Genomic DNA, 15331 nt, shown 5'->3' with positions numbered 1-15331 from the left:
TCTCTCATAACTCACTCCCCTCCAGCCTTCATGCAGTCTCTCTCGTAAATCACTCCCCTCCAGCCTTCATGCAGTCTCTCTCATAACTCACTCCCCTCCAGCCTTCAAGCAGTCTCTCTCATAACTCACTCCCCTCCAGCCTTCAAGCAGTCTCTCTCATAACTCACTCCCCTCCAGCCTTCATGCAGTCTCTCTCGTAACTCACCCCCTCCAGTCTCTTTCATAACTCACTCCCCTCCAGCCTTCATGCAGTCTCTCTCATAACTCACTCCCCTCCAGCCTTCATGCAGTCTCTCTCGTAACTCACCCCCTCCAGCCTTCAAGCAGTCTCTCTCGTAACTCACTCCCCTCCAGCCTTCTTGCAGTCTCTCTTGTAACTCACTCCCCTCCAGCCTTCATACAGTCTCTCTCGTAATTCACTCCCCTCCAGCCTTCATACAGTCTCTTGTAATAAATCACCCCCTCCAACCTTCATGCAGTCTCTTGCAATAAATCACCCCCTCCAAACTTCATGCAGTCTCTCTCATAATAATTCACTCCCCTCCAGCCTTCAAGCAGTCTCTCTCATAACTCACTCCCCTCCAGCCTTCAAGCAGTCTCATAACTCACTCCCCTCCAGCCTTCAAGCAGTCTCTCATAACTCACTCCCCTCCAGCCTTCAAGCAGTCTCTCTCATAACTCACTCCCCTCCAGCCTTCATGCAGTCTCTCTCGTAACTCACCCCCTCCAGCCTTCAAGCAGTCTCTCTCGTAACTCACCCCCTCCAGCCTTCAAGCAGTCTCTTTCATAACTCACTCCCCTCCAGCCTTCATGCAGTCTCTCTCATAACTCACTCCCCTCCAGCCTTCATGCAGTCTCTCTCGTAACTCACCCCCTCCAGCCTTCAAGCAGTCTCTCTCATAACTCACTCCCCTCCAGCCTTCATGCAGTCTCTCTCGTAACTCACTCCCCTCCGGCCTTCATGCAGTCTCTCTCATAACTCACTCCCCTCCAGCCTTCATGCAGTCTCTCTCGTAACTCATTCCCCTCCAGCCTTCAAGCAGTCTCTCTCATAACTCACTCCCCTCCAGCCTTCAAGCAGTCTCTCTCATAACTCACTCCCCTCCAGCCTTCAAGCAGTCTCTCTCATAACTCACTCCCCTCCGGCCTTCATGCAGTCTCTCTCATAACTCACTCCCCTCCAGCCTTCAAGCAGTCTCTCTCATAACTCACTCCCCTCCAGCCTTCAAGCAGTCTCTCTCATAACTCACCCCTCCTCCAGCTTTGTTGTAATCTCTCTCTTGCATCATGCCATTGGGCAGCTTGTTACTTTCCTACTTGTAGCCATTCAGCTCAGTGTTGCAAGCTTGAGCCTTGTGCTGCAGAAATACCGGAGCTTCCTACACAGCAAGCTCAAGCTTATAAAAGTGATCTGAACTGCTGTGGGCTGGTAGGAAATGTTTTCTGAGGCAGCACAAAAATAAGTAACAAATTTGGTGGTAAGAGATCTCATGCGCCAGGGTGCAATTTCTAGGCACCATGGTGACTGGGATTTGTTGAGCCTTGTTCTGATGTAATTTATTTATTTATTAGGATTTATTTACAGACTTCTTGAAGGAATTCACTCAAAGCGGTATATAGCACGAATAAGTCAAACATAAGCTATAGACAATTACAGCAGTAAAAATATTCAAATAACAATACAAAGTATGGCATAGTATACTATTTACAATGTTAACACAATACGTAATAGAACATTTTAATAGACAGTGTAGTAGGGTATAAGCAAAGATGGAAACACATAGGTAGGTAAGACAAAGTAACAAGAGTAAGAAAATAAGGAGATTAATTTAAGAAAGTTGCACATGAACTCAGAACGGTGCTTAAACATGTGCAGTATGTGCAGCCCATGTCACTGCTCAGGGCCGGTCTTTCATTGGGCCCCATCCTAGCTCCACCCCCACCCTAGCCCTGCCCTCACCCTAGCTCCAGGGCTGGCCACCCCTCCCTCTGAGGCCCCCCTCCCTCCGAGTTCCAGGGCCCCCTCCCTCCCACCCCTCCCACCCAGCTCCAGGGCCCGGCCCCCAACCGAGCTCCAGGGCTCCTCCCTCCTTCCCAGCTCCAAGGCCCCCCTCCCAGCTCCAAGGCTCCCCTCCTTCCGAGGCCTCCCTCCAGTCCCCCTCCCTCTGAATTTAAAAGTTATCTCGTCGGGTTACAGGCAGCAGCAGGAGTGAAAAGCGTGCGAGCTGCTCGGCGCTTCAGGAGCCTTCCTTTCTCTTTCTCAGCTCTGGTCCCGCCCTTATTTCCTGTTTCCACGAGGGCAGGACCAGAGCTGAGAGAGGGAAGGCTCCTGAAGCGCCGAGCAGCTCGCACACTTTTCACTCCTGCCGCTGCCTGTAACCCGATGAGATAACTTTTAAAATTCAGAGGGAGGGGGACTGGAACTCGGGCGGTCGGGGGCGGGGTGGAGGCGCGCCGCACGGGTCCCCCTTGAGCGCGAGGCCCTATGCGGTCGCCTCGGTCGCCTCGCCCGCCTCGCCCTAAGACCGGCCCTGTCACTGCTTGTGTGTGTGAGTGAGACTAACAAGTTAGTTACTTCTTCCATTAAAGGCCTGGTTGAAGAGCCAAGCTTTCACCTACTTCCTGAAGCAGAGATAGTCTTGTGTTAAGCATAATCTTTCAAGGAGTGCATTCCAGAGTGTGGGGGCTACTCCAGAGAAGGCTCGCTTGCGGGTATCACATTGTGTGATGTCCTTTGGAGATGGTGTGGTAGGGATACCCCATGGGAGGACCTTAGTGCCCTTGGAGGTGTGTAGAGGGTGATCCTATCCTTCAAGTACTCTGTGGCATTTCCTTTAAGGGCCTTGAAGATCAGACATAGAGTTTTAAATTTAGCCCTGTATTGTATTAGTAACCAGTGAAGTTTTTACAAAAATGGTGTGATGTCACGTCGCTTACAACCTTCTATTAGTGGTTATAGCAGGAACAGAAGCTGAGTTTACTTGGCTGTAGCAGGAACAGAGGCCAGCAATCCAGAGAGAAAAGCTGTTGCCGAAGCACTGAGACAAGGGAAAAGAGGGTTTTTAAAGAGGATGCTGACGGAGAGGGGAACGTGCTGAAGCAAGGCCACACCCCTTTGTGGCTCTGACGTCAGCCGCCCGCCGGTGCGAAACTCTGCTCCAGAGAACTTCCCTTGACCCTCACCATTGCTCCCCTGACAAGGCAAATGACCCTGCATCAGTTCGCGGTTTCTGCAGGAGTACTGCTGACCTCCTCCCCCTCTCTTGGTGCTGCCGTGTCAGCATCGCCCGGCAGCTTTGACAGGGCTTCCTTTAGCCCTGTTGAGCAAGCGGCCGCCCCCTTAGCCTGGGAGTGAATTAGTCTCTGGTGAACATGCTCCCCACACCTCAGTGGCGGTAGATGAGAGTGAGCAGAGAGAAAGTTTTACCTTTCACTCAGATTGCTTCATATCCTGGAGGAGACATCTTGCAGTCTGCTTTAAAACTTTTTCCTGCTGATACTGTAAGTACTCTGGTCAGGCCAGAAACCATCCCACTCCTGCCATTAAAATCCAGGATATTAAAAAAGCATCCATTGTGACTTTAGAAGCATTATGGGCAGTGGCGTAGCTAAGGGTGGGCTTGGGTGGGCCCAGGCCCACCCATTTTGGGCTCAAGCCCACCCAAGTAGCAGCACATCTATGATGTGGCTAGCAGGGATCCCCAAGCTCCACCAGCCGAAAATTCCCAACAACTGTCCCTCCTGCATACCTTGTAAACAACGGACTTTCGTCTGCAGTGAGCAGTGACTGATACATACTGCTCGCACCAGCACCACAGCCTTCCCTCTGATGTATTCCTGCCTATGCGGAAACAGGGAGAGAGAAGACTGTGGGGTCAACATGAGCTGTGTGTATTAGTTGCTGCTCGCTGCTGGTGAAAAGCTGCTATTTAAAAGGTATGCAGGGGAGAGGGGATGTTTGAGAGACTCTATGACATGCTGGTGAGAGAGAGACCAAATCACTTATGGGACAAGGTGGAGTTCTTCTGTCCACCCATCTTAGGCCCAGGCCTACCCAAAATTGGGTGTCTGGCTGTGCCCCTGATTATGGGATATTACATATGATATGCACTCTTCTATACAACCTTTAATTATGGAGAATTGCTAATATTAAGATTATTTCTGATGTGGTTCTGGTTCAGGCTCAAGCCATTGTTCAGCAATTTTCTAAATTGAATATTTTGGAATCAAAAGTTCAGACTTTGGAGGGTTTGAGTTCTGTCTCTGTGAAAGATAAAAGTTTTCTCCATTGGTTTTGAATACCTGGAAAACCAGGTTAGAAGGTGTAACTTGAGACTGCTCAATTTCTCTGCCACCTTAAATTGCTTCTCTTGGAATGGTAAAAAGTATTTGGTGGAGGTTCTGGGTATGGCTAGCGGTTCCTTATCTCCTATTGAGAGTCTTCTAGTGCTCTGAGGGAGAATAATTTGAATCTAACTGCCTTTCTGAAATCCTCATTAGAAGTTGTTACTCAGAGGACCACGATGGTGGTTATTTTACCTTTGGAGCCAGACTGGAATGCTGTGTTAAAAACTTTCATTTAGGCATTTGGACTCATTGTTTTTGGGGTCAAAGGTACGAATTTTTCCTGATTGCAAAAGAGACACAGATGCGATGTAAGGCTTTCCTGGCCTACTGGGCTAGGGTACAAGCGATAGGTGATAATTTTGTCCTTAGATTTCCTTGTTTATGTTTTGTTCTACTTGAGGGTAAACAATATCAATTTTTTGATCCTAAATAGTTGGAAGAATTTTTAGCTGCTAAGGAAGAAGTTAATAAAAAAGCAAAAAAGGGCCTCCAAGGCTGGAACAATGGTACAATCCTATATAATAATTCTCACCTCCAACAGGATGTGCTTGGGACCGTGCAAGATAGGCGCAGTGCCCCAGAGGTGCACGGAGCCGTAGCTAACATGGCGCCGTGCACCGAGGGGCATGGGAGGAGAGAGAGTGGGGTTTAAAACCCTGGGTTGGAGCTCGGACGTAGGGTTACCATACGTCCGGATTTCCCCGGACATGTCCTCTTTTTGAGGGCATGTCCGGGGCGTCCGGCGGATTTTGCCCGCGCCCACGTTTGTCCGGATTTCTGGACAAACGTGGGCGCGGGTGCGGGCAGGCGCGTGCGTGCGGTGGGCGCGCGATCGGCGCCGTGACCTGGTCTCCCATCCCCTCCCCTTCCTTACCATGTTCCCTGGTGGTCTAGTGACGTCTTCGGGGCAGGAAAGAGCCCCCTCTTTCCTGCCCGGAGCGCTGCCTCCCCTGTCTATCATCCTTCTCGGTCTGGCTGGGGATTCAAAATGGCCGCCGAGATTTGAACTCTCGCGAGGCCGCTTCAACTCTCGGTGGCCATTTTGAATCCCCAGCCATACCGAGGAGGATGCAGCAGGCAAGGGCAGGCAGCGCTCCGGGCAGGAAAGAGGGGGCTCTTTCCTGCCCCGAAGAGAAGACGCTACTAGACCACCAGGGCTAGATAGTAAGTGAGGGGGGGAGGGGACTATGTGACGGGGGGGGGGCGTGACGGAACCCGACCTGAAGGGGGCGTGGCATGAGGCGGGGGCGGGGTAGGGGGCGTGACATGTGTCCTCTTTTTCAGAGGACACAAAATGGTAACCCTACTCGGACGGCCTCTTTTCGCGTCCGGGCTCCAGGTGCACCTCCCGACAGCGGCAGCGGCGTTCAACTTGTAGAGCCTGCCTACCTCGGTGAATTCTGTCGCGTTGCGTTCACTTCCGGGATCGGCGATTCAGTCCCCAGACAGCCCGCCCCAAGAAGACACGGAAGAAGAGGCACTGCGACCGTCCATCCCAGGTTCCGGCGATCCAGGCCCCCGCACCGCTCCAAGAGTGCAGCAGATCGGAGAAGCGGCAAGTGTTGAACCGCCAAACATCCCCGAAAGCGCAGAGAGGAGAGAGCCGGGCGACCCGCGAAATCGTAAGTAAAAAAAAAAAAAAAAAAAAACAGGAGGCGTGTTTACAGCATTTCATGTTGCTTTTAGTAAATCCGGGGCCATTAGGGCAGAAGGTAGGCTTCCATCTTAGGTACTGCATGCTGCAGGCAGGGGGCAGCCATATTAGATAGAGCATGCTTTCCTACTGGGGGCGGCCATCTTGGATAGGGCAGTGCAGAGTGTCTATAGTATTATTAGAGGGCGGCCATCTTGGTGAGGGCACATAATCCTAATGAGAGAAAACTGAAGATGGGAATATGAGGCGGCCATATTGGAGATGGCAAAGTTAGCAGTGGGACCTGGAAAGCGGCGGCTATTCTAATAAATAGATAAATAAATAAATAAATAAATATAATAATTAAATAATAAATATATATATATATATAAAATAAATAATTAAATAAATAGTAATAAATAAAATATAATAGCAATATATATTATAAATCACAAGATATAATTGTGAAAGGGCAAGCCGCTTAAATTACCGGTATACAGTATTCGCACCTCGAGATGCCACAGGGCCCCATTCAAAATATATATATATATATATTACAATGATATGAATAATAAAGAAATAAATAACCAAAAAAAAAAAAGGGGGGGGGGGTTCATTGCCAGTGGGCTTCTCGGCGGGCGAGGCGGATACTAACTTGTTATCTTTTAAGTCTATTTAGATCCTTTTGTCTGTCGACATCCTTGCCTTACCCTCCCCATCAGAATGGAAGCGGATGCAACCACAGGTGCGGTCGAGAACTTTCCCACCCAAGAAATCAGAATTGAGGACGGGCACAGTGCATCACCCACGCAGGCTGACGAGGCGGCAGGAAGTGGTCTGCTAGGCAGGCACACACTGACCTCAGTGACATCAGTGACAGACAATTTGGCAAAGCAAAACAATCTGAGTGCTGGCCATTAGGACACAGGGTTGATAGGAGAGTATTAAAAGACTGAAGGAACCAAAAGTGTTAAATGGGGGGAGGGGGGGAGTTCTGAATGACTGAAAGACATGAACATTTGGGAAAGGAAAACAATCTGAGTGCTGGCCATTAGGACACAGGGTTGATAGGAGAGTTTTAAAAGACTGAAGGAAAGAACGAAAGTGTTAAACTGGGGGGGGGGGGGGGGGTAGGAGTTGTGAATCACTGAAAGACATGCAAATTTGGGACAGGAAAACAATCTCAATGCTGGCCATTAGCACACAGGGTACATAGGAGAGTTTTAAAAGACTGAAGGAACCAAAAGTGTTCGGGGGGGGGGGGGGGGGGGGCAAGTTCTGAATGAATGAATGAATGAAAGAAATTAAAATTTACAAGAGGAACACAATCTGAATGCCGGGCATTTGTACACAGGGTAGATAGGACACTTTTTTTAAAAAATGAAGGACGTGAAAGTATTACATCTTGGGGGAGGGGTGAGGAGGAAAGCGGTGGGGTATCCGGATACTGGGCGTTAGGGCCACGGGGGTACATAGACTTTTGAAAGCCTTAAGGAACCCAAAGTGTGGGAAGGAGGAGGAAAAGGAGGGGAGGGAACAGGGTGAGGGGCATTAGGAACAGGGGAGGGGGCCCTGTCACACACTCTCATTCTCACACACACACTGTCACACAGACAGTCTCACTCTGTCACACACCCGCACATTCACTCTGGCTCTCTCTCTCAAACATACACACTCCCAGGAAAACCTTGCTAGCGCCCATTTCATTTGTTCCAGAAACGGGCCTTTTTTACTAGTCACTGAAAAAATCAACGAAAACCGAAACCGACGATAACCAAAGTCAACGAAAACTGAGGTTTCACTGTACTTTACTTTCTATTTTTCTTGGATCTTCACTTCCTTTCATGTGGACAAATGTAATGATCTTTTACTTCATTGTTATTGTGGACTTTGTATTTTCTTTGATTTCAATTTATCTCATCTTGATGGAGATATATTATTTGAAAATTTGATGAAGATAAAGTAAAAACAAAACAAAAACCGCTGAGCACGTTTGGCTTAAAGTACGCAGGCCCTTATAAAATTACCCTCATTATGTACATGCTTATATTTGAAATACAGTTTAAGTTTAAAAGCTAATGTCCAATTATTCACTGTAGTAGAGAAAAAAGAGGCAGGTGCACCACAGAATACAATCATACACAAAAAAGTGCACGCAATCAGCAAAATAAAAAGCAAACAGAGCTCTGTGTTTACTGTTGTCCAGAAGTTACACCAAGCCTGACATGCAGATCCTGCAGTGCCTGCTAAACTATCTGTTAATGCAAATGAAATGGCTTACTTCACTCAGTAGAGAAGAACACAGTTCCAGAGAGCACCTTTAACACAACTTCAGCACAAAGAATAGGAAATCACCAGCACCGCAATTCAATACAATTTAAAGAAAAACCTTCCAGCCCAAAATTGAAAAACTAGCAATTTTAGATTAAGTAATAGGATAGACCCACATCAAAAGAAAGAACAGCGTTTTTTTTTATTTTTCTCTCTTAGTTTGGTTTAGATAAGATATATACTCAAACAGTTATAGAAGAAAGGTTTTAGGACTCTGGCAGCCTCAGTCCGTCAAACAGTTTAGTAAGAAAAGATTTAGAACACAGGCAGTCACTCTGCTACCAATCCAAACCAGCTCTAAGAAACCCACAGGTTCAAGGTAAGTGAAGCTCGGTCACTTACTACCCGGATGTACACTAATTGCCCCTCCTCCTCTAGCAGGCAAAGCTGCTAGCCTCTCTCCATGGGCAGTTTGACTGTTTCATTTGTGGGGGCAAAGAATGGGGCGGAGCATATTAGCATATTCATTTGCATATATATATATATATATATATATATATGCAAATTAATATGCTAATATGTTTCTATCTATCCCCTTCCCCATTCTATCCAGCGTCTCCCCCCTCCCCCATCCCAGCATCTGTCTCCCATAAAGAACACATGGATGCAGCAGCTTACAGGTTTGAGTGAACGGCGACGGCTGCGCGGGGGAGTGGAAGCAGAGATTTACCAAATGGCTTTCTACCTTCCAGTGGACTAGACAGGAGCGAGGAGCCAGCATTTCCCAGCGGCGAACAGGCGGGTTGGCGAGCGAGCGAGCGGAGGTTGTAAAAGCAGCAAGCAGGCACACTCCTCCGTCCGCTTCCCTGCCCTCTCTGAGTCTGTGTCCCAACTTCCTCTGAGGTCATTTCCTTTTGGGCGGGACGCTGAGAGCGCAGGGAAGCGGACAGAGACGAGCGTGCCTGCTTGTTGCTTTTACTCAGTGGTGCCCCACCCGCCAGTTCGCCGAAGCGACGTCGGGTAAGTCGCTCGTCGTTTGGGGGGGGCACTCTTGCCCCCCCAGTCTACGCCCATGCCTCTATCTGTTAATGCAAATCAAATGGCTTACTTCACTCGGTAGAGAAGAACAGGGCCGCCGAGAGACTAGGGCCCCGCTCCTGCCGCCCCACCCCCAAGGTCGACGCAGCCGCTGCTCCCCCCTCCGTCCACCACTGGGCCGGGCCCCCTGCATAGAAATCGCAGTCTCACCTTCATGAAAGCAGCGCTGCAGGCAGCAGAGCGCCTCACTTTGGCCCTCTTTTCCTCCTTGTGTCCCGCCCTCACAGAAGTTACGTCAGACGAGAGTGTGACACAGGGAGGGAAGGAGGCCTGAAGGGAGGTGTTCTGCTGCCTGCAGCGCTGCTTTCACGGAGGTGAGACTGCGATTTCAATGCAGGGGGCAGACGGTCACCAACGGAGGGCGGGTGGGACTGCGGCGCCGGGCCCCCCTTGGAGGCCCGGGCCCGGGGAATTTTGTTCCCCCTGCCCCCCCCCCTCTCGGCGGCTATGGAGAAGAAAACAGTTCCAAAGAGCACCTTTATCACAACTTCAGCACAAAGAATAGGAAATCACCAGAACAGCAATTCAATACAATTTAAAGAAAAACCTTCCAGCCCCAAATTGAAAAACTAACAATTTTAGATTAAGTAATAGGATAGACCCACAGCAAAAGAAAGAACAGCGTTTTTTAATTTTTCTCTCTTAAAGTTTGGTTTAGATAAGATTTATACTCAAACAGTTATAGAAGAAAGGTTTTAGGACTACTACTACTACTATTTAGCATTTCTATAGCGCTACAAGGCGTACGCAGCGCTGCACAAACATAGAAGAAAGATAGCCCCTGCTCAAAGAGCTTACAATCTAATAGACAAAAAATAAATAAAGTAAGCAAATCAAATCAGCCTCAGTCCGTCAAACAGTTTAGTAAGAAAAGATTTAGAACACAGGCAGTCACTCTGCTACCAATCCAAACCAGCTCTAAGAATCCCACAGGTTCAAGGTAAGTGAAGCTCGGTCACTTACTACCCAGATGTACACTAATTGCCCCTCCTCCTCTAGCAGGCACAGCTGCTAGCCTCTGTTAAGTACATAAGTACATAAGTATTGCCATACTGGGAAAGACCAAAGGTCCATTAAGCCCAGCATCCTGTTTCCAACAGTGGCCAATCCAGATCACAAATACCTGGCAAGATCCCCAAAAAGTACAAAACATTTTATAGTGCTTATCCCAGAAATAGTGGATTTTCCCCAAGTCCATTTAATAACAGTCTATGGACTTTTCCTTTAGGAAGCCGTCCAAACCTTTTTAAAACTCCACTAAGCTAACCGCCTTTACCACATTCTCTGGCAACAAATTCCAGAGTTTAATTACACGTTGAGTGAAGAAAAAGTTTCTCAGATTCGTTTTAAGTTTACTACATTGTTAATGCAAATGAAATAGCTTACTTTACTCGGTAGACAAGAACACAGTTCCAGAGAGCACCTTTAACACAACATCAGCACAAAGAATAGGAAATCACTAGCACAGCTTTTTAATATATTTATAAATGATTTAGAGATGGGAGTAACTAGCGAGGTAATTAAACTTGCTGACGACACAAAATTATTCAAAGTCGTTAACTCAGAGAGGATTGTGAAATATTACAGAAGAACCTTACGAGACTGGGAGACTGGGTGGCTAAAGGTGATGCATGTGGGAAAAACAGGACCCGAATTATAGATATGTCATGCAAGGTTCCACGTTAGGAGTTACGGACCAAGAAAGGGATCTGGGTGTCGTCGTTGATAATACACTGAAACCTTCTGCTCAGTGTGCTGCTGCGGCTAGGAAAGTGAATAGAATGTTGGGTATTATTAGGAAAGGTATGGAAAACAGGTGTGAGGATGTTATAATGCCATTGCATCGCTCCATGGTGCGACCGCACCTCGAGTATTGTGTTCAATTCTGGTCGCTGCATCTCAAGAAAGATATAGTAGAATTGGAAAAGGTGCAGCGAAGGGTGACTAAAATGATAGCAGGGATGGGAGAACTTTCCTATGAAGAAAGACTAAGGAGGCTAGGGCTTTTCAGCTTGGAAAAGAGACGGCTGAGGGGAGACATGATAGAGGTGTATAAAATAATGAGTGGAGTGGAACAGGTGGATGTGAAGCGTCTGTTCACGCTTTCCAAAAATACTAGGACTAGGGGGCATGCGATTAAACTACAGTGTAGTAAATTTAAAACAAATTGGAGAAAAAGTTTCTTCACCCAACACATAATTAAACTCTGGAATTCGTTGCCAGAGAACGTGGTGAAGGCGGTTAGCTTGGCAGAGTTTAAAAAGGGGTTAGACGGTTTCGTAAAGGACAAGTCCATAAACCACTACTAAATGGACTTGGGGAAAAATCCACAATTCCAGGAATAACATGTATAGAATGTTTGTACGTTTGGGAAGCTTGCCAGGTGCCCTTGGCCTGGATTGGCCGCTGTCGGGGACAGGATGCTGGGCTCGATGGACCCTTAGTCTTTTCCCAGTGTGGCATTACTTATGTACTTAAAGAAAAACCTTCCGGCCCAAATTGAAAAACTAGCAATTTTAGATTAAGTAATAGGATAGACCCACATCAAAAGGAAGAACAGCGCAGTGGCGTACGAAGGGGGGGCGGTCCGCCCCGCCCCGGGTGCACGCCGCTGGGGGGTGCTGCGGCGTGCACCTGTAGGCTCCGAGGTCGCTAACTTCGCTCGTTCGCTGCAGCTCCCTCTGCCCCGGAACAGGTTACTTCTTGTTCCGGGGCAGAGGGAGCTGCAGCGAACGAGCGACGTTAGCGAACTTGGAGCTGACAGGCACGCGCCGCGGCACCCTCCTAGCGGCGTGCACCCAGGGGGGGGGCATTTCGCCGGGGGGGGAGGTGTCATTTTGCAGGGGGGGGCGCGCTGCACCCACGGGGGGCGCATCGGCGATCCGCCCCGGGTGTCATCCAGGCTAGGAACGCCACTGGAACAGCGTTTTTAAAATTTTTCTCTCTTAAAGTTTGGTTTAGATAAGATGTATACTCAAACAGTTATAGAAGAAAAGTTTTAGGACTCTGGCAGCCTCAGTCCGTCAAACAGTTTAGTAAGAAAAGATTTAGAACACAGGCATTCACTCTGCTACCAATCCAAACCAGCTCTAAGAATCCCACAGGACCAAGGTAAGTGAAGCTCAGTCACTTAGTACCCGGATGTACACTAATCGCCCCTCACAGAACCATCCCGCCTTGCAGCAGGAGGTTTGAGAGGACGAAGTGGGCTGTCTTTGATTTGCTGGGAATAAATGAGAATAGATTCCATTCAGAGAGCAAAGGGTTAAATTTTATCTTCCCAGGTTATCAGTCCTAGAGGGGAGGGTGAAAATTGCTTAGTATCCTAAAAGATGTTAATCACAGTGAGTAACTTCCTTCCTGTGCTTCAACCCTGATTCTATTATGTTATTTTTTGGTATTTATCTTAAGCACTGTAGTGAAATTTGATAGTTTCAGCTTCCAGCTGAAGACTTCATCTAATTTTATTTTCAACCTGATAGCCAATGGTGATTTTCCGCCAGGTTACGCTGTGGAACATTTCGGAGATGGAGTCCTAGATGGAAAGCCCTTATTTGATAATGTTTTTTTTCTCTTTGTAAGAGACTGACCACTAGTGATAGCTGTGCTAACGTGAGGAACCTACTTTGTAAAGACCTAACTGACATGAAATTAAACACAAATTTGCTTGCTGCATGGTAAAACTTTCCAAAACGAGTAAAATACATAGAATAGAAGATGCCTAAAATGTCTCATGCATACATAGAAACTGGCTTTTTTTTTTTGTTGTTTCATTTGTACCCTGCACTTTTCCACTCATGGCAGGCTCAATGCAGCTTACATGGGGCAATGGAGGGTTAAGTGACTTGCCCAGAGTCACAAGAAACTGCTTGTGCCTGAAGTGGGAATTGAACTCAGTTTCTCAGAACCAAAGTCCACCACCCTAACCATTAGGCCACAAGAAAGACTTAGGCAGGTTTGAGCAGGTGGCATAATCGGTATTTATACACCTACCTTCCCCCTTTCCAAATGTCCACTGCTGTCTCCCGCTGAGAGAGTCCTTCCTGTGTAGATTTCGGTGGTACACTGCCAAATTGAAAAGTGACAGCAATAAAGTCCCTTCCTTCAGCCATGCACCATCTACACAGCTGGATTTGGGTGCAGTACACGTTGCCTCTTTGATGCCGAAAGAGACAGATCTTGTAAATATATTCCTCACCGACTGGGCAGTGAACAATTTCACATGCTTCTTTTGCCACGCCAGAAGTGTGGGGGGGGGGGGGGGGAGGAGGGGGTAACGATAAAGCCCTCCCTATAGAATGCACAGACCCGGCAAGTACAGACATGGGGAGAGCAAGAGCTAGAAGGTATAATGAGTCTGAAAAAATGTGGCATGCTTCTGTAAGTTTAACAACAGTTCAAGTTCACTTTACAAAAGAAATTCATCAAACCAGTTGGTGTCCACCCCACTCCCTCACTTTTTGGGTGCTATTGATCAGAGGGCAATTTTCAATTCGTGTTTCAGAACAAAATCTGTACATATCTTTCTAGTAGCGCTATAGAAATGATAAGTAGTAGGAGTATAATGCCTTTTACTTGTGCACTTTGCCTCAGTTTTCTTATGGGCAGATGATCAAAAGCCTAGCGCTGTTCCAAACAGTGCTCTAAAAATAGCGCTGGAACAGCGTGGGGCTTTACCGCACCTATGATCAGAGATAATTGCATGCAAATTTAAGCAAGCAATTCTCTCTGATCATGGGGTAGAAGTGCGGGAAAATTATGTCTGAGCAATCCTCCCACACTTGTTTGATAGGTCTGGGCTGTCAAAAGTCCCTGTCAAACACAGGCTGGAGGTCCATGGGACAACCAGACCCCAACTGCCCCGAGCAAGGTGAAATGGGGGCTGGAGCTTCAGGGAGGGCTGGAGATCCGGTGAGTCTCCAGCCCCCCCCCCCAACCCACCCCCAGCATTTCTAAGAAGTCCCAGGTGGCCCAGTGGGTGATCGACGACCCCCCCCCAGCGACAGGGAGCTGGAGGTCCGGTGGACTTCCTGTCCCCCTGACCCCCCCAACACAGGTTTGGGGGGCTGGAGATCCAGTGGGTCTCCAGCCCCCTACCCCCCCAACATTGGCAAGAAGTCCCTGGTGGCCCAGTGGACCACAGTCAATCCCCCCACCCCCTACTTTGGGTTGGTGGAGGGAGGTGGCCTCCCTCCTCTTCCTTCAGTGCCCCCATTCCCCCCAATGAAGCAACTCCCTGCAGGACTGATGACCCCTCCCAGGAACTGATGACCTGACCAACGATGACCCCCCCCCCAGCGACAGGGGGCTGGAGGTCCGGCGGACTTCCTGTCCCCCTGACCCCCCCAACACAGGTTTGGGGGGCTGGAGATCCAGTGGGTCTCCAGCCCCCTACCCCCCCCAACATTGGCAAGAAGTCCCTGGTGGCCCAGTGGACCACAGTCAATCCCCCCACCCCCTACTTTGGGTTGGTGGAGGGAGGTGGCCTCCCTCCTCTTCCTTCAGTGCCCCCATTCCTCCCAATGAAGCAACTCCCTGCAGGACCGATGACCCCTCCCAGGAACTAATGACCTGACCGACGATGACCCCCCCCAGCGACAGGGGGCTGGAGGTCCGGCGGATCTCCAGCCCCCCCGAACCTGTGTCGGGGGGGGGGGGTCATCGGTCAGGTCATTGGTTCCTGTGGGGGAGTTGCTTCATTGGGCGGAATGGGGGCCTGCTAGCATGCAAATGCATGCTAGACAGGGCTCACCATTCCTCCCCAATGGTCTGCAAACCCTAACACCAGCTCCGAGCTGGTGTAGGGTTTGCCGCGGCCAGCGATCCAATCTTTGGCTTGCTGGTCACTGATCATTGGGGATGAATAGGTTTAGCATGTATTTGCATGCTACTTGCGCTAAGAGCCCTGTTTTGCATGCTAGTTGTGTTCAGAGCCCGTGAGCGCATTGTTTAACACGCTCGGGGGCTCTGAGCATGGGGCGG

The 15331-nt window shown here is 48.8% G+C and overlaps 1 protein-coding gene across 4 annotated transcripts in view; it reads right to left on the bottom strand.

Annotated features, from left to right (window-relative positions):
* LOC115464871 (17-beta-hydroxysteroid dehydrogenase type 6-like) overlaps nt 1-13486 on the bottom strand; it is a 67203-nt gene extending 53717 nt beyond the window's left edge. For 2 of the 4 annotated variants that reach the window (XM_030195231.1, XM_030195234.1), the window contains exon 1: nt 10736-10789. The gene's annotated coding sequence lies outside the window, so the exon portion shown is untranslated. Of the gene's footprint in view, nt 1-1250; nt 1279-10735; nt 10790-13342 lie in introns of those variants that run through there. The other 2 variants (XM_030195232.1, XM_030195233.1) reach the window with 2 other exon arrangements.
* Between the last annotated feature and the right edge of the window lie 1845 nt (nt 13487-15331).

The sequence above is a fragment of the Microcaecilia unicolor genome, chromosome 3 (assembly GCF_901765095.1).
Source record: "Microcaecilia unicolor chromosome 3, aMicUni1.1, whole genome shotgun sequence".
In the NCBI taxonomy this organism is placed as follows: domain Eukaryota; kingdom Metazoa; phylum Chordata; class Amphibia; order Gymnophiona; family Siphonopidae; genus Microcaecilia; species Microcaecilia unicolor.
Note: the sequence above shows the minus strand (reverse complement) of the source record. Positions and strands in the feature narration are given on the sequence as shown.